Here is a 22158-nt window from a genome sequence, read left to right as displayed (position 1 = left end):
TCTGCCACTCCTTGACGGTCTCCAGAAAAGTACCCTTGGGCCATGTGACATTGGGCATCTTGCTCACGATGGCGCCTCCACACTCCGCGTGCTGGCCGTCCACCACCTTCAGCTTCACGTTGAAATCATGAGCCACAGTACGAAGCAGGGTTGGATGCGGAGGAAGGTCGCACACATGACAATGAATGCCAAGATGTTGTGGAAAGAATTCTGGCTAGGTCATGGAATTCTAGCCCGTAATAGAACATAAGCCCGTGGATGAAAGCGTGGAGAGGAAACCCTAACCCGCGAACGAAATGAGGGATGAACACCACCCTCTCGTTGGGCTTCGTGGTCGGTACGATTTGCCCCTTGGCTGCAAGCCGATGGGCGATTTCTTTCGCCAGATACCCGGCCTCTTGGAGTCTGGTGATGTTCTTCTCCCTAACGGAGGAGGCCATCCACTTGCCTTGCCCTCCAGATCTAGACACGGTTGAGTACTTCCTTGGGGCGGAAAGAATGAGGACTTGGGCCCTGGAGCTCGAGAATGGAAGGGCAAAGAAAGCGAGAAGGCGTGGGTGGAGAAAAGGGAGTCCTTATCTCCTTATAAAGCCAGTGAATATCAAGCACCTCCCAAATCGCCTTAAAACTTGCCTATTCCCAAGGGTTGTGTAAACGGCACGGTTAGATTACCCACACCTGTATTAATGAGAATCCCGCAATAAGGGGACACGATCTCTGCTTCGACAAGATGTGCCTCTGAAAACCGCGTCTCGAAATGTGGAACGGCAGACGGAAAACGGTTCGAAATGATGACCAAGCAGATGTGATGTCACATTACGAAAAGTTGACAGCGGATTGGACTCGTGCAATATTATATTTTCTGTGGTTGTGTGTGGTACTTGTGTTGCATACCCGGACACGTTCTGCGGTTGGAGTATTCGGACACAATTTTCTCGCCAGACACCTCGTCATTGAAGCCTGGTTCAGGGGAAACTGAGGGAGTCCTGGACTAAGGGGTCCTCGGGCGTCCGACCTATTGGACATGGGCCGAACTGATGGGCTGTGAACATACAAAGACCAAAGACTCTACCCGCGTCCAGATGGGACTCTCCTTTACGTGGAAGGCAAGCTTGGCGTCCCAATATTAAAATTCCTTTCTCTATAACCGACCTTATGTAGCCCTAGATCCCTCTGGTGTCTATATAACAGGAGGGCTAGGTCCGTAGACATAGATCCTCATAATCATAGTCAGACATGCTAGACTTCTAGGGTTTAGCCATTACAATCTCGTGGTAGATAAACTCTTGTAATACTCAAGATCAAATCAAGCAGGAAGTAGGGTATTACCTCCATAGAGAGGGCCCGAACCTGGGTAAAACATTGTGTCCCTTGCCTTCTGTTACCATCGACCTTAGACGCACAGTTCGGGACCCCCTACCCGAGATCCGCCGGTTTTGACACCGACAATACTAGTGACACTTTGTTTGTCTATGTATTCCCACATGTACTATGTTTCTGGTTAATATAATTCTAGCATGAATAATAAACATTTGTCATGATATAAGGAAATATTAAATAACAACTTTATTATTGCCTCTAGGGCATATTTCCTTCAGTGTCCCACGTGCACTAGAGTCTATAATCTGGATTACATTGTAATGATTCTAACACCCATGGAGTCTTGGTGTTGATCATGTTTCGCTCGTGAGAGAGGCTTAGTCAACGGGTCTCCAACATTCAGATCTGTATGTATCTTGCAAATCTCTATGTCTCCCTCCTTGACTTGATCGTGGATGGAATTGAAGTGTATCTTGATGTGCTTGGTTCTCCTGTGAAATTTGGATTCCTTTGCCAAGACAATTGCACCAGTATTGTCACAAAAGATTTTCATTAGACCCGATGCACTAGGTATTACATCTAGATCAGATATGAACTCCTTCATCCAAACTCCTTCATTTGCTTCTTCAGAAGCAGCCATGTACTCCGCTTCACACGTAGATCCCGCCATGATGCTCTGCTTGGAACTGCACCAACTGACAGCTCCATGATAACTCAGAAGTATTGGGGATCGCAAAAGTTTTTGAGGGTAGAGTATTCAACCCAAATTTATTGATTCGACACAAGGTTTATTAAGGCACACAAGAAGAAAGCTAAAAAGGAAATAAACTATCATGGATGATACAATTAAAAAGTATGAGCACCGACAACTAGCATGAGTGTGTGAACATGAATGTAATGTCGGTGAGAAATACGTAGTCCCCCAACCTTAGGCTTTTGGACTAAGTTGGTCTATGTCCATGGATGGCCTGGTGGATATCCGAAGTTGAAGCTGGGGTCGTACTGAGATGCATCAGCTATTGCCTGACAAGCGGCAGCTTGGAGGCGAGCTGCCTCCGTCCTCCTCTCGTACTCGGTCGCCTCCTCCCTGGTTATAACATATCTCCCTTTTGCCTGAAAGTCAAAGAAGGTAGGAGCAGGGAGAGCGATGTGATAGATGCGTCGTCTGTCAAAGATTAGTTACTACTGGAGGAACTGATTGTTCCTCTCAACAAACTAATGACGAACCATGGCATTATAATCTAAATAACCAGGAGGCAACTCAATATCATCTCCATGTATGGGTATCTCAAGAAAATCAGCTAAACGGGCTGCGTAAATTCCACCAAAGAAATCTCCATTAATTTTGTTATTATGCAACCTGGGTGCAACAATGGCCCCCAAGTTATATTGTCTATCTCCTAATACAACACTCTTGAGAACACTAAGATCTGGCACACACATGTGACATGCCTCATCCTTACCATTTATGCATCTACCTATAAAGAGAGCAAAATAATGTATAGCAGGAAAATGAAAGCTCCCTCTAGTAGCTTGTGTGATTTCCCTAGATTCCCCCACAGTTATACTAGCAAGAAAGTATCTATATTCAGATTTGAGAGGTTCACTAACATTACCCCACTGTGGGAGTTTACAAGCAAGGTTAAAATCTTCTAAGTCCATTGTATAAGATTTATCATAAAGATCAAATAGGACAGTTTGAGAATTGCGTGATGATGAAAATTCAAACCTTCTCACAAAGGAATCAGTGAGGTAGTGGTAATGACGGCACTTATCTGCCACGAAGCTCTCAAGATCGGCATTACGCACATATGCGTCAAATTCCTCCTTGATTCCTGCTTGGACCATGAAATCTTCTGACGACCATTCACAAGGCCGCACTTGAGCTTCCCTCGGTGGTTCATCGTCTGGTTCATGCATTGCGGGCCTGGGTCCTTGCTTCCTTGAAGAACCACCTTGGTACATTTTACTAAACATATTTTTTCCTATGAAATATTTCTGAAATTTTTAGTAACTTAAAATAAAAGTGTACCAAACTCAACAAAATTTATAGCAACTACTCCTACAAGTGCCTAGAGGCCATATCATGCATTAAAGCAACTTTTGACAACATAAATTTGACATGCAAGCTCAAGAACAGGGTCACCTAAGCAGCAAAAATTTGCCATGAATAAAGCACTAGAACAAAAACTAATTGGACCATTGGAGGAGTTACATACCAAAGAACAATCCCCCAAAGCAGTTTTGTGAATGGAGCTTTGAGCTAGGAGATCGAAAATGGCAACAATATGAGCTAGAACTCGTGCTTGAGATGGTTGGTGATTTTTTTGGGAGGAAGAAGGAGTGTGTGATGGCTGGAATAAGTGGAGTGAGCCACCAGGGGCCCACGAGGCAGGGGGCGCGCCCAGGGGGTAGGGCGCGCCCTGGACCCTCGTGTCTAGGTGCTGGCTCCCCATGATGTGTTCTCAGTACCAGATATTCTCAAATATTCCAGAAAAAATCATATTCAAATTTCAGGGCATTTGGAGAACTTTTTTTTTCAGGGTATTTTTTATTGCACGGATAATTCGGAAAACTGATAGAAATTACTATTTTTGCTTTATTTAATATAAATAACAGAAAGTAAAAAGAGGGTACAGAGAGTTGTGTTTTCTAAATTCACCCATCTCAAGCTCATGAAAAGGATTCCACTAACAAGGTTGATCAGGTCTTGTTAACAAACTCATTTGGAATAACATGAAACCGGAGAATTTTCGAATAACACTAGGTTACCTCAACGGGGATATGCATGTCCCGAACAATAAGAATATCATATTTCTTCTTGACAGTAGGAAGAGGGAATTCAAAAACTCCAATAGTGATTGTTGAATTTTTTCCAATAGAATTGATACTATGGACTTGAGGTTGTTTCCACGGAAAGTGTACCGTATGCTCATTACCATTAACATGAAAAGTGACATTGCCTTTGGTGCAATCAATAACAGCCCCTGCAGTATTCAAAAAGGGTCTTCCAAGAATAATAGACATACTATCGTCCTCGGGAATATCAAGAATAACAAAGTCCGTTAAAATAGTAATGTTTGCAACCACAAGAGGCACATCCTCACAAATACCGACAGGTATAGCAGTTGATTTATTAGCCACTTGTAAAGATATTTCAGTAGGTGTCAACTTATTCAAATCAAGTCTACGATATAAAGAGAGAGGCATAACACTAACACCGGCTCCAAGATCACATAAAGCGGTTTTAACATAGTTTCTTTTAATGGAGCATGGTATACTTGGTACTCCTGGATCTCCAAGTTTCTTTGGTATTCCACCCTTAAAAGTATAATTAGCAAGCATGGTGGAAATTTCAGCTTCCGGTATCTTTCTCTTATTTGTAACAATATCCTTCATATATTTAGCATAAGGATTCATTTTAAGCATATCGATCGAATGCATATGCAAAAAGATAGGTCTAATCATTTCAGCAAAGTGCTCAAAATCCTCATCATCCTTTTTCTTCGATGGTTTAGGAGGAAAAGGCATGGGTTTCTGAACCCATGGTTCTCTTTCTCTACCGTGCTTCCTAGCAACAAAGCCTCTCTTATCATAACATTGATTCTTTGATTATGGGTTATCAAGATTAATAGCAGGTTCGATCTCTACATCATTATCATTGCTAGGTTGAGCACCAATATGAGCATCATCATTAACATTATCACTAGGTTCATGTTCAATACCAGATGGTGTTTCAGCATGAGAGATAGAAATATCATTAGGATTCTCAGGTGTGTCTACAACAGGTTCACTAGAAGCATGCAAAGTCCTATCATTTTTCTTTTTCTTCCTCTTAGAAGGACTAGGTGCATCAATGTTATTTCTCTCAGAATCTTGCTCAATTCTCTTAGGGTGGCCCTCTGAATACAAAGGTTCCTAAGTCACTTTACGTCCTCTAGTTGCAACTCTAACATCAAAGCCATTATTATTACTATTCAATTCATTGGGCAAATCATTCTGAGCTTTAAGTACTTGTTCTACTTGAGTGGTAACCATAGAAGCATGTTTACTAATGAGTTTAAGTTCACCTTTAACTCTAGACATATAATCACCCAAGTGTTCAAGCATATCAGCATTGTGTTTCAATTGTCTACCAACATAAGCATTAAAATCTTCTTGCTTAACCATAAAGTTATCAAATTCATCCAAACATTGGCTAGCAAACTTAGTAGGAGAGATTTTAGCTTCATCACATCTATAGAGAGAGTTCACCTTTACTACCTGTGTCGGGTTATCGAGACCGTGTGTTACTTCAATAGGTGATGAATTAAGACCATGTATTTCTTCAAAAGGAGGTAAATTCTTAACCTCTTCAGCTTTTATACCTTCTACTTTCATAGATTTCTTTGCCTCTTGCATATCTTCAGGACTGAGAAATAGAATGCCCATTTTATTTGGAGTTGGCTTAGGTGTTGGTTCAGGAAGTGTCCAATTATTTTCATTAGTCAACATATTATTCAATAGCAATTCAGCTTGATCAACAATTCTGTCCCTGAAAACACAACCAGAACAACTATCCAGGTAATCTCTGGAAGCATCGGTTAGTCCATTATAAAAGATATCAAGTAATTCATTTTTCTTGAGATGATGAGCGGGCAAAGCATTAAGTAATTGGAGAAGCCTCCCCCAAGATTGTGGGAGACTCTCTTCTTCAGTTTGCACAAAATTATATATTTCCCTTAAAGTAGCTTTTTTATTATGAGCGGGGAAATATTTAGCAGAGAAGTAGTAAATCATATCCTGGGGACTACGCACACAACCAGGATCAAGGGAATTAAAACATATCTTAGCATCACCCTTTAATGAGAACGAAAATAATTTAAGGATATAATAGTAGCGAGTTTTCTCATTATTAGTGAATAGGGTAGCTATATCATTTAATTTAGTAAGATGTGCCACAACAGTTTCAGATTCATAGCCATAGAAAGGATTAGATTCAACCAAAGTAACTATAACAGGATCAACAGATAAATCATAATCCTTATCAGTAATAAAGATAGGTGAAGTAGCATAAGCAGGATCATATTTCATTCTAGCATTCACATATTTTTCTTTCAGCTTAGCTAATAGTTTCTTAAGATCACTTCTATCATTGCAGGCAAGAAAGTCTCTAGCAGTTTTTTCATCCATAACATAACCCTCAGGCACAATAGCAATTCATATCTATGGGGATAATCTTCATCATCACTTTCATCAATATTATCAGTTTCAATAATTTCATTCTGTCTAGACCTAGCAAGTTGTTCGTCAAGAAATTCACCTAGTGGAACAGTAGTATCAAGCATAGAAGTAGTTTCATCATAAGTATCATGCAAAGAAGAAGTGGCATCATCAATAACATGCGACCTATCAGAATCAATAGCATGTGTAGGTGTCACAAGTTTACTCATAATAGAAGGAGAATCAAGTGTAGAGCTAGATGGCAGTTCCTTACCTCCCCTCGTAGTTGAGGGATAGATCTAGGTTCTTTGATCTTTCAAGTTCTTCATAGTGATAAGCAGATATAAATCCCAAGTGACTTAAAGAATAGAGCTATGCCCCCGGAGACGTCGTCAGAAAATGGTCTTGATAACCCACAAGTATAGGGGATCGCAATAGTTTTCGAGGGTAGAGTATTCAACCCAAATTTATTGATTCGACACAAGGGGAGCCAAAGAATATTCTCTAGTATTAGCAGCTGAGTTCTCAATTCAACCACACCTAGAAAGTTAATATCTGCAGCAAAGTATTTAGTAGCAGAGTAATCTGATAGTAGTGCTAATGGTAGAAAAAGTAATATTTTTGGTTTTATAGTGATTCTAACAATAGCAACGGAAAAGTAAATACGCGAAGAACAATATATGAAAAGCTCATAGCCATCGGATCGGTGTCACGACCGGGTTTTCCAGACATAACTTTCCAGAAAAGACCGTCGTGCTCATCAACCCCAGGATTACTGTTAGCTGATGAGGCTCCAAACTTGATACAGAAATCTCAAGCAAAATACAAAATATGTAGTACAAGACCCTTCTGGCCTGTGAGTACAACAATTGGGTTTCTAGTGGTTGATGGCGGAAGCGGTTTGTGAGACATCAGTGTCTATGGGACTCCATTTCCCATAGGAACAGCTGACCAGGTTAACTCCTATCTTCGCGAGGCTGCTATCACCGTTGCCTAGGTCTCGAGGCTGTCATCGTCACGCCCCTCTCCAAGCAGAAATCTGGCCAAGACAATAGCCAGGGACAAGCCAGTGAGTACTTTGAATGTACTCGCAAACATTAAGAACACAGGTATAATATAATTGATAATCATGCACGGAAAAATTTTATGATCACATCATCAGTCATAAATAAAATATCTTTTATGCATGCAAGCAGGTTATGCAATGTGAATAAGTAGTAATAGAGAGGGAATAAAATGCCGCAGTCGGGCGTCTGAGCGACACCACATAAAGGGCTTTAAAAGAAATGCCACAGTCGGGCGTCTGAGCGACACCACATAAAGGGCTTTAAAAGAAATGCCACAGTCGGGCGTCTGAGCGACACCACATAAAGGGCCTTAAAAGAAATGCCACAGTCGGGCGTCTGAGCGACACCACATAAAGGGCTTTAAAAGAAATGCCACAATCGGGCGTCTGAGCGACACCACATAAAGGGCTTTAAAGAAATGCCACAATCGGGCGTCTGAGCGACGCCACATAAAGGGCTTATACAGTAAATAATCACAATGAATATCCAGGAGGTAGAACCGTCCCAGGGATATTTGATAATATAAATAATGCAACGGGTTAGTCCATCACAAAATAATAATCATGGTCCTCACAAATAACCAGTCGGTATCCAGGTTTGGTTTAATAATACCTCCTCCGAAGACCGACACTAAGACCAATACTTGACCCATCCCAGACTGTAATCCTTAACCATGGACACGGCTATTCGAATAGGTTTTAATCTCTGCAAAGGGTGTACTCTTTACCCACGAGTAACGGATTCCTTTCGTCCATCGGGACTAATTCCGCTTACGGTCTTTTAGTTGAAAACACGCCTAACTTGCACACACCAGCTTAACTCATCGGTGTCTGGAATCACCCACGACACTTGTTAAGCAAAACTCTAAGTGGGAGGCTACAACCTCGCGTAGCATGGGATCAAATTTATATCGCGCGCTCTAAGGGGTGGCCTCCCCTCTCGATCCCAACCGGAAACACCCATGCCCCCGGACCAGGTGGCATGCCTACCGGCTACAACCGATATCTTCCACCATGGCCTCTCTGTATGGTGTGTGCTTGAAAGGGGTTGACGACTTACTGAACCATACCCTACCTGCGGCAGGGACAAGTGGTAGTACATAGCAAGTATGGGGGTTATAGGAAACAAGACTCGGTCTACAGTCGACTCAGGAGGTTTATAAGTTCCCTGCATGACATGTAAACAAATATATTTCAAGCAACAAAATCACCACTCAATATACCTTACCATGCCATACCGGACATAACCGTCCCGACGGGGACCAGCGAGAAGCTCACTCCTACCCAAGGCAGAGGCTTTCCCGGATCCCATTCCGGCATGCATGCAAGGCACATGAGGGTGATTGCCATCACAATTATATTCATTTCCAACAGCAAGGAAATCACTAATATGCTTCCATGCAAATGATCATGTCACATGAAATAACAAGTCCTCTAAAATAAGGTGGTGTTATAAACGTGTCAAATAACACACCAAAAACATTATGCCAGGGTTCAGAATGTTTGCCTTTAAGTTGTGGAGGGGTGAGGTGCTCTCCAAAACTTTTGAAAGTTTCTTCTCTCTCTCCAAAATCCTATTTTAAAATATATTTGAATTAACACACATTTCAAAAACAGTACAAAAAAGTTGTTTGGAAAATTTTCAAATAAATCTTAAAATAAACTAGACAATATTTGAGAGATGTAGGAAAAAGAATTAATTCATTTGGAGTTATATTTAAAAAGTTATAGGCAGTCAAAGTTGTGGTCAAAATTTGTTTTTAATAAAATGAGGAAAAAGAAAACGTTTCAGAGAGGAATATGCTTTCGGACAGAGAAGACGTATTACGGGTATTACGCCTCCACTTACTCCAGTGTGGCTGGCGCGTGAGTCACTGACAGTGGGCCCGCCTGGCCCACCGGTCATGTTTGACCAGTCGCCTTTCCCTCTCCTTCCTCTGCCCGAGAGGGGGCGGGACTCCGGCGATCGCCGCCGGCGTTTGGCGGCTTCGTTCGAGAAACCGAAGCCATCCACGGGCTCAGGGGTCGAGGCGGTCCCGCCGGTGGGTGTTACGGTCTCGGGGGTGGACGGGGTCGTCGGCGGTGAGTCTCGTGGCGGAGGGAGCTTCGGGAGCAGGGTGTGATTGGAGCTACGGTGGTTCCCGATCAAAAATCGAGTAGGGGGATAGGTTCACGGAGGGAAAGGGGAGTTCTTGGTGGAGAGAACGGAGAGTGGGAGGCCCTGGTGGTGCCGAATTGGCCGGGGCAGTGGCGGCGGCTGCAGTTGCCGGAGATGAGGAAGGAGACCTCCCCCGGGTCGATTGGCTGCCACGGGAGAACTAGGGGAGCATTTTAAGGTTGCCTGTGTGCTTGAATGGGTTCGGGGCCTCCTTTTATAGCTCGTCGAGGTCGGTTCCGCGGCGGCCGTGGATAAGCTCTCCGGCGAACCGCCTCTCTGTAGCTAGGGCGACGTGGCGGCGACGAGCGCTAGCGGACACACTCGCGGATGAGCACGCGCTGTTCCAGGGGCCAGGTGGCGAGCGGGAGTGGCTTTGGCGGCGCCGACCGTGGCAGAGGCGCGCTGCGGACGCTGGTGTGCCGCCAAAAGCTCTGTCGGTGGCGCTGTAGGCTGCCAGGGCGGCTTGGCGCGTTGCTGTGAGGAGGGGAGCGCGTGGCGTGGTGCTGCAGAGCGGGCCAAAACCGTGGGGGCCAGCGTGTCGGCTCGGCGCACAGGTCGTGCAATACGCGCGCTCTGGGCGCGGCCAGAGCACACACGGAAGCCGTTCGACGAAATGCTAAAGCATGCTGGAGGTCGCAATTGAGGCTGGCAATTAACAGACCCAGGCTAGGGGCAACTGGGAGCCTAGTGGACAGGTTAGTTTGATCAAAGGTGCAAGTTTACAGTGCAATGCCAAAACTCATGTCAAAACTGGTCATGCTCTCCAGGTGTTTGACAAAATGCCACAGGCACCTAGGCTCTTCTTGGAGGGGCCAAAAACTCTAGATGGTGATCTCTTTAGATGTACAAGAGGGTGGTGAGGTTATTTTGCCAAAAGCAGAAACTTGCTAGTGCAAGTTTTGCAAAACTGCAATTCTGGACAGGAAATAAATGACATTATTTCATGAACCAAAAATATGCCAATGGGTGCATGCTCCTGGACTTAGGGGTTTTGTAGGGCTGTCTACAAGTAGGAAAAAGAATCAAGAGCTAAAGAGCAAGCAAGAATATGGTTGCTGTACAAACCATCATGTTGGACCCGAATGAAGATGAGGTTGATTCACTCAAAATTTGCAAATAACATTACTGGGTTTTTGCATAAAGTTGAATCACATGTTACTACCAATATCCCATAATTTTGGTGGAGGCTAGAAAGAATTATTTAAAAGGGTTGTAGTGCAAATTGCACTCTGGACCAGAGAAGAAAATTGAGTGTAGAGCTCAAAATATTACATGAATAGAAGATATTTTTGTATAAAAGTGATTTAAAAACATCACATGACATCTCCAAATTTTTGTGGGAATTTTAAGTGAATTTATCAAATGGTTGTAGTTCAAATATGGCCATTTAACCTTGAAAAACCATTTTTTCAAGAAAATAAAGATCAAGCAATTTAATTAGTTAATTAGTTATATTAAATAAGGGAAAGTTTCTCTTGACAGATTAAATAAGTCCAATGACATATTTGAAAAGTTTTCTCTTTGGGAAAAACTCATCATAACAGGGAAAGAAATTATTTAAAAATCAAAATGGAGCTCAGAAATTCAAAGTTTTAATTCCTGGCAAAAATTTTAATTCATTAAAACAAAGCCAAATTTTTGGGGCGTCACAATCGGTGATGGAGAATTATGTCGGATGCGATCGTTCATGCAACTATTATAATATAGGGTGACACAGAACTAGCTCCAGTTCATCAATGTAATGTAGGCATGTATTCCGAATATAGTCGTACATGCTTATGGAAAAGAACTTGCATGACATCTTTTGTCCTACCCTCCCGTGGCAGCAGGGTCCTATTGGAAACTAAGGGATATTAAGGCCTCCTTTTAATAGATTATTGGACCAGAGCATTAACACATAGTGAAAACATGAACTCCTCAAACTACGGTCATCACCTGGAGTGGTCCCGATTATTGTCACTTCGGGGTTGCCGGATCATAACACACAGTAGGTGACTATAGACTTGCAAGATAGGATCAAGAACTCACATATATTCATGGAAACATGATAGGTTCAGATCTGAAATCATGGCACTCAGGCCCGAGTGACAAGCATTAAGCATAGCAAAGTCGTAGCAACATCAATCTCAGAACATAGTGGATACTAGGGATTAAACGCTAACAAAACTAACTCGATTACATGATAAATCTCATCCAACCTATCACCGTCCAGCATGCCTATGAAGCAATTACTCACAAACGGCAGTGAGCATGATGAAATTGGTGATGGAGGAAGGTTCATGATGGCGATGGCGGTGTATTCCCCTCTCAGGAGCCCCGAACGGACTCCGGATCAGCCCTCCCAAGAGAGTTTAGGGCTTGGCGGCGGCTCCGTATCGTAAAACGCGATGAATCCTTCACTATGGTTTTTTTCTCCCCGAACACTAATATATGGAGTTGGAGTTTAGGTCGTTGGTGCGTCAAGGGGCCCACGAGGCAGAGGGGTGCGCCCAGGGGAGTAGGCGCCCCCCACCCTCATGGACAGGGTGTGGGCCCCCTGACGTGGATTCTTCTTCCAGTATTTTTTATATATTCCAAAAATAATCTCAGTTGATTTTGAGGTCATTCCGAGAACTTTTATTTCTGCACAAAAATAACACCATGGCAATTCTGCTGAAAACAGCGTTAATCCGGGTTAGTTCCATTCAAATCATTCAAGTTAGAGTCCAAAACAAGGGGAAAGTGTTTGGAAAAGTAGATACGACGGAGACGTATCAACTCCCCCAAGCTTAAACCTTTGATTGCCCTCAAGCAATTCAGTTGATAAACTGAAAGTGATAAAGAAAAACTTTTACAAACTCTGTTTGCTCTTGTTGTTTGTATATATGTAAAGCCATCATTCAAGTTTTCAGCAAAAATGATGAACTAACCACATTTGCAATAACATTTAAGTCTCATGTTTACTCATGTCAATGGCATAATCAACTAGCGAGCAATAATAATAAATCTCAGATGACAACACTTTTCAAAACAATCATAATATGATTTGAAAAGATGGTATCTCTCTAGCCCATTCTGAGACCGCAAGACATAAATGCATAGCACCTTTAAGGATCGAGGACTGACTAGACATTGTAATTCAAGGTAAAAGAGATCCAGGCTCAGTCATACTCAATGTAAACTAACAGTAATGGATGCAAATGACAGTGGTGCTCTCCAACTGGTGCTTTTTAATAAGAGGATGATGACTCAACATAAAAGTAAATAGATAGTGTAGCGACCCGACCTCAAATGGTTAAGTCTCTGTGCTTTAGTGTCATCCCTGGATCGGTAATGCTGCCACACACAATACTCGAAGGATTTATAACAAAGTAGCAATCACACACTTATTACATCGAATGTCTCAAAAGAGAACTTATTACAATAAATATGGCTTAAGGACATCTAATACGATAACAGCGGAAGGCTTGGAAGATAAAGTGAGTCCATCAACTCCAACGGCATAGCTGAGTGCATGACAAACGACCTATCGCGTCTTACTCGTCTGAAAAGTCTGCAACATAATATGTTGCAGCCCGAAAACGGGTCAGCACATGGAATATGCTGGCAATGTAACATAGTAGAGCAATTAACAGATAAATGCTATCACTACATGCATATATGGCTGGTGGAGGCTCTATGGTTATATGGTTTTTGCGAAAAGCAATTTTTTCCCTACAACAAATGAATAAAGTTTTTATTTAACTATCATGGTAGTTGAAACATTGAGAATGGTACCCCCATCTTAATCCCAATTAGAAGTAATTATCATCCCAACAAATAACCATAGATCTCCTCCATTGGATTTCTCGCACTACGTGGTGTTTGAGAAACGGATGACCGAGGCACAGTCTTTCAGAAGCATTAACTCTTTACTCCGGGTGGACAGTTACACCTACTCTCCCTCTACATCTGCTAGCCCACCACTGAAAGAGGTCATAAATCATACTCGACTATGGCAGAGCCCATAATGGCTTGTGGCTGCACACGGAGGTTTCTACCATGAACAATCTCATGATCCCTTTGAGTTTGGGTGTGGGACCATAGGACGATCGCACGGTATATCCCCAGCTGCCAAAACAAGCAATCCACCCAGATGTGTATTAAAGTTGCCACCTTAAGTTGAACCATTAGTTAACAATCTCACATCTGTCATGGATACACTTCAACCCAAACCACGTCTATGAGCATAGCATAGCAATATAAGCATAACGTAGAAATAACTCCCATGGTCTGATAATAAAACAGGGCAATAGGTTCTACCTCATCATCTACTTCCCAGTACCCACAAGTTAATCACATCCTAATCATGCAAGGTTTGAGGATTAGAACTAATACATACAAACTTTGTATGAAAGAAGCATGATAAATATGTTACTTGCCTTGCTGACGATCCGCAAAACCTAGAGACTTGGTAGCATGCTCCGCACTCCGGGTGTTCTATCGCAAACAAACAATAGCATACATAAGAAATCAAGCAAAGATGCATGGGTAAATCTCAAATAAGAAGATCCAACTAGAAAGTTCAACTTAAGAACTCTGATTTGCAAAAATAATCAAATCAAGCGGAGCAACCAGAAACAAACAGCGAAAGAAACAAGATCCGATAATTAATCTGCACTCAAGTAAAATTTTATAGTACCAAAATCTTGTTCAAGTTGGTTAAACGGAAAGAGGGCTTCGAGATGAAGATCTAGGCGCTTGAATCGCCTGATTCCCATAAACGAGTGAAAATATATACTAAAACGAAGACCGGGTTTGAAATCGCGATCGAAAATAATGGCGAAAAACCCTGGAAAAAGAAAAACTGACGAACAGGCTAATGAACAAACGTTCGCTGTCAGTGACTAACGGGTGAATAGTGTTCGTTAAAAAAACGAACAAACGAACGTCCGCTGTTTAACCGAACTAAGAAAAATCCGAACCGATCTATTAAAAAACAGATCTAGGGTTTTCGAAATAAACCGAACGGTTTTAGAAAAATTGGCGGCTACCTTGGCGTACGTGATGGCGGCGGCGGCGCGGCAGCGGCGCGGCAGCGGCTGGCTAGGGTTAGGGTTGGCACGACGCGGCGGGCTGGGCCTCGGGGTCACGACTCGGGCTGCTTATAAGAGGCCAGCCTGGAGAGTCCTGGCCGGGTACGGCCCAAAGTCGGTTTCCCTTTTTTAAATTATTCCGTGTATAAAAACAAAGAAAATAAATACTAAACGGACTCCAAAAATCCCGAAATAAATTTTCCCTGTCCTCTAAAAATAATCCAGACAAGGTGAACATTTATTTGGCCCTATAAGGCAATTTTGAAAAATGCATATTTTCCTAATTCAAATAAAATTTCTATAAAATCCAAATAAAATATGCAAATTAATTTTAATATTTTTCCTCCAATATTTCATTTATTTTGGAGAAGTCATATTATCTCCTCTCATATATTTTTGTATTAAATATTTTTGGAGAAAATTTATTGAAACCAAAGTGATCCTTGTTTCCATATTTGACAAAATTCAAATATGCAAAACGGTGAAATCCCCCAACTCTCTCCGAGGGTCCTTGAGTTTCTTAGAGTTTCGAGGATCGCGGAAGTCAAAATGCACAAAATATGATATGCATGGATGACCTATGTATAACATTCCAAATTGAAAATTTGGGATGTTACAAACCTACCCCCCTTAAGATGAATCTCATCCTCGAGATTCGGGTTGGCTAGAGAATAGGTGTGGATGGTATTTCCGTAGATCATCCTCTCATACCCAAGTGGCTTCATCCTCGGTATGGTTGCTCCATTGAACTTTGCAAAACTTGATAACCTTGCTGTGAGTAACTCGTAGAAAACTTAAGAATCTTGACAGGTTTCTCCTCGTAGTTCAAATCACTATCCAACTGTATTGCTTCCAGTGGCACTGTATCTCTCAGGGGATATCGGCCATCCCTGCATGGCACTTCTTCAACTGGGAAACGTGAAACACATCATGAACTCCCAACAATCCTTCGGGTAACTCCAACTTGTAGGCTACCTCTCCCATGCGTTCCAAAACACGGTACGGTCCCACAAATCTCGAGGCTAACTTACCTTTAACTCCAAATCGTTTAACTCCTCTTAGTGGTAACACTCTCAGATACGCTCTGTCTCCGATTTCATAGACTACCTCCTTGCGTTTTGAGTCTGCATAACTTTTCTGTCTTGACTGAGCTATCTTTAGTCTATCTCGAATTAGTTTAACCTTCTCTTTGGACTCCTTAATCAAATCGGGTCCAAACAGCTATCTATCTCCAACCTCATCCCACATCAACGGTGTTCTGCACCTTCTTCCATACAGGGCCTCAAACGGTGCCATCTTCAAACCGGCCTGGTAACCATTGTTGTACGAGAACTCTGCGTAGGGCAAATTATCATCCCAACTAGATCCATAGTCTAGTGCACAAGCTCTCAGCATGTCCTCCAGAATCTGATTGACTCTCTCTGTCTGTCCATCTGTCTACGGGTGAAAAGCTGTACTGAACTCCAGCCTGGTTCCCTAAGTCTAATGCAGCTGGTGCCAAAACTTGGAAGTAAACTGTGTTCCTCTATCTGATACGATGGTCCTCGGAACTCCGTGGAGACATACGATCCTGGTCATATATATCTTGGCCAACTCGCACTTGTATAAGTGGTTTTCACTGGGATAAAGTGAGCTACTTTGGTCTAGCGGTCCACTACTACCCAGATAGAATCATATCTCAATCGGGTCCTGGGTAATCCAGTGATAAAATCAATGCCAAGTTTGTCCCACTTCCATTCGCGTGTCGGCATAGGCTGCAGTAGTCCTGCTGGCTTGTGATGTTCTGCCTTCACTTTGTGGCATAAATCACATACGGCTACATACTCGGCAATATCCTTCTTCATTCCAATCCACCAGAAATGCTCCTTCAAATCCAAATACATCTTGGTGTTTCCTGGGTGTATCGAGTATGGTGTGTCATGAGCTTCCTGTAATATCAACTTCCTGATCTTGGCATTATTAGGCACATATACACGGTCCTCGAAGCACAAGGTGTCATGCTCATCCTCACGAAAACCTTTTGCTTTTCCTTCACTCATCTTCTCCTTTATCTTGGCAATTTCTTTGTCATCCTTCTGAGCTTCTCGAATCTTTCCGAACAATGTCGATTGCACTTCCATGGTTGTAACAAAACCTTTAGGAACTATCTCTAAACGATGTTCCCTGAGATCCTCTGCTAACTCCTTTAGCATTCCTTCTCTTACGAGGGTGTTGACGTAAGTCTTCCGGCTCAAGGCGTCTGCTACAACATTGGCCTTGCCTGGATGATAGTGCAACTTCATATCATAATCTTTTATAAGGTCCAACCATCTCCTTTGCCTGAGGTTCAACTCCTTCTGGGTGAAAATGTACTTCAAACTATTATGATCCGTGTAAACATCACAATGATTTCCAATAAGAAAATGTCTCCAGGTCTTGAGTGCATGCACTACAGCTGCTAACTCCAAATCATGCGTGGCATAATTCAACTCGTGTGTTTTAAGTTGTCGTGAGGCATACGAAACAACTCTTCCGTCTTGCATAAGTAATCCTCCAAGTCCTAAGCGAGAGGCGTCACAATACACTTGGAAATCCTTGCGTATATATGGCAGAATCAGCACTGGGGCTGTAGTCAAACGTTTCTTCAGCTCCTGGAAACTTGCTTCACATTCCTCAGTCCAATGGAACTTGGTGTCCTTCTTTAACAACGTCGTCATAGGCTTCGCAATCTTAGAGAAATTTTTAGTGAACCTCCGATAGTATCCTGCGAGTCCAGGAAAACTGCGGATCTCTCCAACTGAGGTGGGTGCCAACCACTTTGTGACTGATTTCACCTTGGTAGGGTCCACTACTATACCTTCTCCTGATATAACATGTCCAAGAAATCCAACTTCCTTCAACCAAAACTCACATTTGCTAAACTTGGCATATAACTGATGTTCTTTGAGCTTCTCGAGAATTAAACACAAATGCTCCTTATGTTCCTCCTCATTCTTTGAGTATACCAATATATCATCTATGAACAGCACGACAAACTTATCCAAGAACTCCATGAACGCTTTGTTCATCATACTCATGAAATAGGCGGGGGCGTTAGTCAACCCAAATGACATAACCGTATACTCATATAGCCCATACCTTGTGGTGAATGTTGTCTTAGGTATATCCTTTTCTCGAATCTTCCACTACTAGGAAAAGGGCTATAGATGATATGGCCACTAATGGCGCACCAGACATGTGGTGCACCACTACTATATAGTAATGGTGCACCATGAGTCGGTGCGCCACTACTATATAGTAATGGTGCACCATGAGTCGGTGCGCCATTAGTGTGGTAGACACTGATGGTGCACTAGACCCACGGTGCGCCATTAGTAACAATTTTTTTCCAAAAATTCTAACGGCGCACCAGGGAGTAGTGCGCCATTACTAGTTTAACTAGTAATGGCGCACCTCCTACATAGTGCGCCACTACTATTTATTTTTTTTGCAAAACTACTAATGGCGCACCTCAAGCTGGTGTGCCATTAGTAACAAGGGTTACTAATGGCGCATTTGTCTCTGGTGCGCCATTAGTAACCTGGGACCAGCTAGATATTTTGGACAGCCACACCTACACACTCACTTTCCCCACTTCATTCTCTCCACCTCCTGCTCCAAGCTTGTGTCGGCTGCCTCCTCCTCACGTCATTTGCACCATAGATTCATCAAAATAAAGTGGTTAAATTACCTTTTTTGATAGGTAGGTAAGGGGAATGCTATCTTTATGTTGTAGATCTACTTTTTTTCTCCCTACCTCGCTCCAACAACGTGCACATGCACTTTTTATGGCCTTGCTAGATCTATGTATGTTTGTGGTGTTGCATATATTTGTGGTGTTGCATATATGTTTGTGTTTGCAAGTACCGGTATTTGAAATGCGATAGTTGCCAATATTTTGCCGTAATGTTGATTCATTTCCGTTTCGGCGAGAATTTTGGCACTACGCATTCTTTTTTGTCCTATTTTTAGGGAAAGTCATGCCGAATTTTTTCTTGGTTCTAAAATATCGTTTTGCTCTACCCCGCGGGCGACCATGGTCCGGACAATGACCGAAGGCATCGTGAATAGGTTTTTGAGCTCCGCGAAGGCCGAGATGCTTCAAAAGAACAAGACGGAGATAAGATGTCCGTGTCAAAGATGCAAGCTGAAGAGCCTTATTGCGGACCCGGATTCCGGGCAGGTGCGGGACCACCTGCTCTTGCGTGGTTTCATGGATGGCTATTGGTGGCAAGGTGATGAAGATGACTATGAACTCGTCCATGGGGGGCGGTCAACAAATGAGGAAGGGCAGCAAGACAACCACCGCGACGAGGGTGGGCGAGAAGACGAAGAATCTCTGGGACATGATGACGACAGTGATGCCGTATACAGTCATCATGTAGAACATGCCGGACATGATGATGAGGAAGATCAAGTCGAAGGGCATGATCATGAAGATGAATATGCCGGAGCAGACGACGATGGAGGCTAGGTGTAGGACCCTCATAATCAAGAGCTGCTTCTCAAGCAGACGGATAACGCAAGAGCTGCCGCCCGAGAGAAGGCCAAGCTGGATCAATTGGAGATAGACGCGGTTACTCCATTGTATGAAGGACGCAGGCCTGAGGATACCCGCCTGAAAGTAACGCTCATGGCTCTGGAGATGAAGGTTAAACACAAAATGACTGACGCATGCTTCGACAAGCACATGTCATTCTAGCACGAACATCTTCCCAAGGAGAACAAGTGCCCGACTAGTTTCGAGGAGCCGAACAAAATCGTGTGTCCTCTGGATTTACCGCACGTGAAATACCATGTGTGCATGAACAATTGCATCATTTATCGGGACGAGCATGCGGAGTCTACCATATGTCCAGTGTGCGGCATCACTCGATACAAGAAGAGGTACAAAGCTCCTCGAAAAGTGGTGTGGTACTTTCTGATCACTCCTCGTCTGCACCGGTATTTCGCGGACCCTAAGGTTGCAAAGCTCCTGCGTTGGCACGCGGATAGGGAGGACAAGAAGCAGGAAGATGACGGAAATGATCCGGAGATAAATAAAAAAGACAAGATGCTGAGTCACCCTAAGGATGCGAGCCAGTGGCAAGCGTTGAACTTCGAAGACCCACAATTTGGGAACGATCCAAGGAACATCGTGCTGGGCGTGAGCACCGATGGAGTCAATCCGTTTGGCAGCCAGAGAAGCACACATAGCAGCTGGCCTGTGTTTGTGTGGATGTACAACCTTCCCCCTGGTTTTGCATGAAGAGGAAGTACATTCACATGAGTATGATAATTGAAGGGCCGAAACAACCAGGGAATGGCATCAATCTGTATCTGGGGCTGCTGAAAGAGGAGCTAGACACGCTGTGGAAAACGCCAGCCAATACGTGGGACGCCGCAGAGAAAGAATATTTCCCTATGAGAGCCGCACTGCTCAAGACGGTGCACGACTATCTCGGTTACGGATATCTTGTGGGGCAGGTTGTCCACGGATTTTCTGTATGTGTCGGGTGCATGGATGACACAATGTACCGCCAGCTAGATAGAGATCGCGGGTCTTCGAAAACCATGTTCATGGGACATCGAAGGTGGCTTCGCGACGATGACCCGTGGAGAAAATGCAAGGATCTGTTCGATGCTGAAACCGAACCCCGAAGACGCCCGTGTATGAGGAGCGGCGAGGAAATAGACGAGCTGTTGAAAAATTGGAAAGATTGCCCACTGCCGGGAAAGAAGCAAAAGGTGCCAGAGCTGGGAAAGAAGCGAAAGGCGCCAGAGCCGCTGCTGAAGGTATGGAAAACGAGGTCTGTTTTCTGGGACTTGACGTACTGGAAGATCCACCGTGTGCCTCACAGCCTCGATGTCATGCATATCATGAAGAATGTGTGCGAGAGTCTGCTTGGTACCCTGCTCAACATGCCAGAGAGGACCAAAGATGGGCCGGAAGCAAGGGCAGACTTGAAATCAATGGGCATCAGGGAGGAGCTTCACGCTAATGATGATGATGATGAGGCGAAGCAAGACACAAAAAGTCGTCGCAAAGGCAAAAAGGCCAAGAAGACCAGAAATGACTACCCTCCCGCGTGCTTCACTCTAAGTCAGGAGGAGATCGAGCAGTTTTGACCTGCCTCGTAGGAGTAAAACTTCCTTACGGTTACGCGGGGAAGATAAGCAGATACCTAGACCCAGCGAAGCAGAAGTTCAGCGGGATGAAGTCTCACGACTATCACGTGCTGATGACTCAGATACTTCCAGTTGCAATCTGTGGGATCATGGACGCGCACGTCCGTGAAACGCTATTTGGCCTATGCAACTTTTTCGACGTCATCTCTCGGAAGTCGGTTGGCGTGAGGCAACTCAGAAGGCTATAGGAAGAGATCATGGTGATACTATGCGAGCTTGAGATGTACTTCCCTCCTGCATTCTTCGACGTTATGGTGCATCTGCTGGTCCATATCGTGGAGGATATCATCCAACTCGGGCCGACGTTCCTGCACAGCATGATGTCGTTCGAAAGGATGAATGGTGTCATCAAAGGATACATTCACAACATGTCACGTCCAGAGGGAAGCATAGCCAGGGGCTTTCTGACCGAAGAGTGCATCTCCTACTTCTTGAATTATCTAGGCATCGGGAACCCCGTTGGTCTGCCCGTCAACAGGCACCTCGGCAGGCTCGCTGGATGGGGTCACTGTGAGGGTCGCCGCGAAATACATGTCGACTTCGAGGGTCGACTCGCCGACTTTAAAAGAGCAAACCTAGTCACGCTACAACACATAGACGTGGTCAATCCTTGGGTGGTAGAGCACAAAACCTTTATTGAGAAGACGTACAATGACCGAGGCCAACAGAGGATGGACGGATATATAATCAAAGAGCACAACTCATGTTTCACACGTTGGTTCAAGCAGAAGCTTCTGTCGTACCCTTTACATGAGGATTCTTCCGCAGAAGAACAACTCATATTCGCCTTGTCACAGGGCGCCAAGCACAACCTGATGACCTATGAGGCGTACGATATCAGCGGCTACACATTCTACACCGAGGACAAGGACATGAAGAGCGATGGTTATCAGAACTCCGGGGTAACGATGGAATCCTACACCGGTAACGACAAGGATAGATACTACGGAAGGATCGAGGAGATCTGGGAGCTGAGCTACGCTGGAGAGAAGGTCCCGATGTTCCGTGTCAGATAGGCCAAGAGCGTCCTAAAAGAAGACCGGTATTTCACCACAATGGTTATACCCGAAGCCAAATCCAAGACCGCGGGCGCAAACATCACCGCGAAAAATGAGCCATGGGTACTGGCTTCCCAAGTGGGCAAATGCTTCTTCATTACCGACCCGTCAAAG

The sequence above is a fragment of the Triticum urartu genome, chromosome 7A (genome assembly GCF_056163025.1).
Source record: "Triticum urartu cultivar PI428250 chromosome 7A, HENAU_Tu73, whole genome shotgun sequence".
NCBI classification, from domain to species: Eukaryota; Viridiplantae; Streptophyta; class Magnoliopsida; order Poales; family Poaceae; genus Triticum; species Triticum urartu.
The sequence above is the reverse complement of the archived record's forward strand: the minus strand, read 5'-3'. Positions refer to the sequence as shown.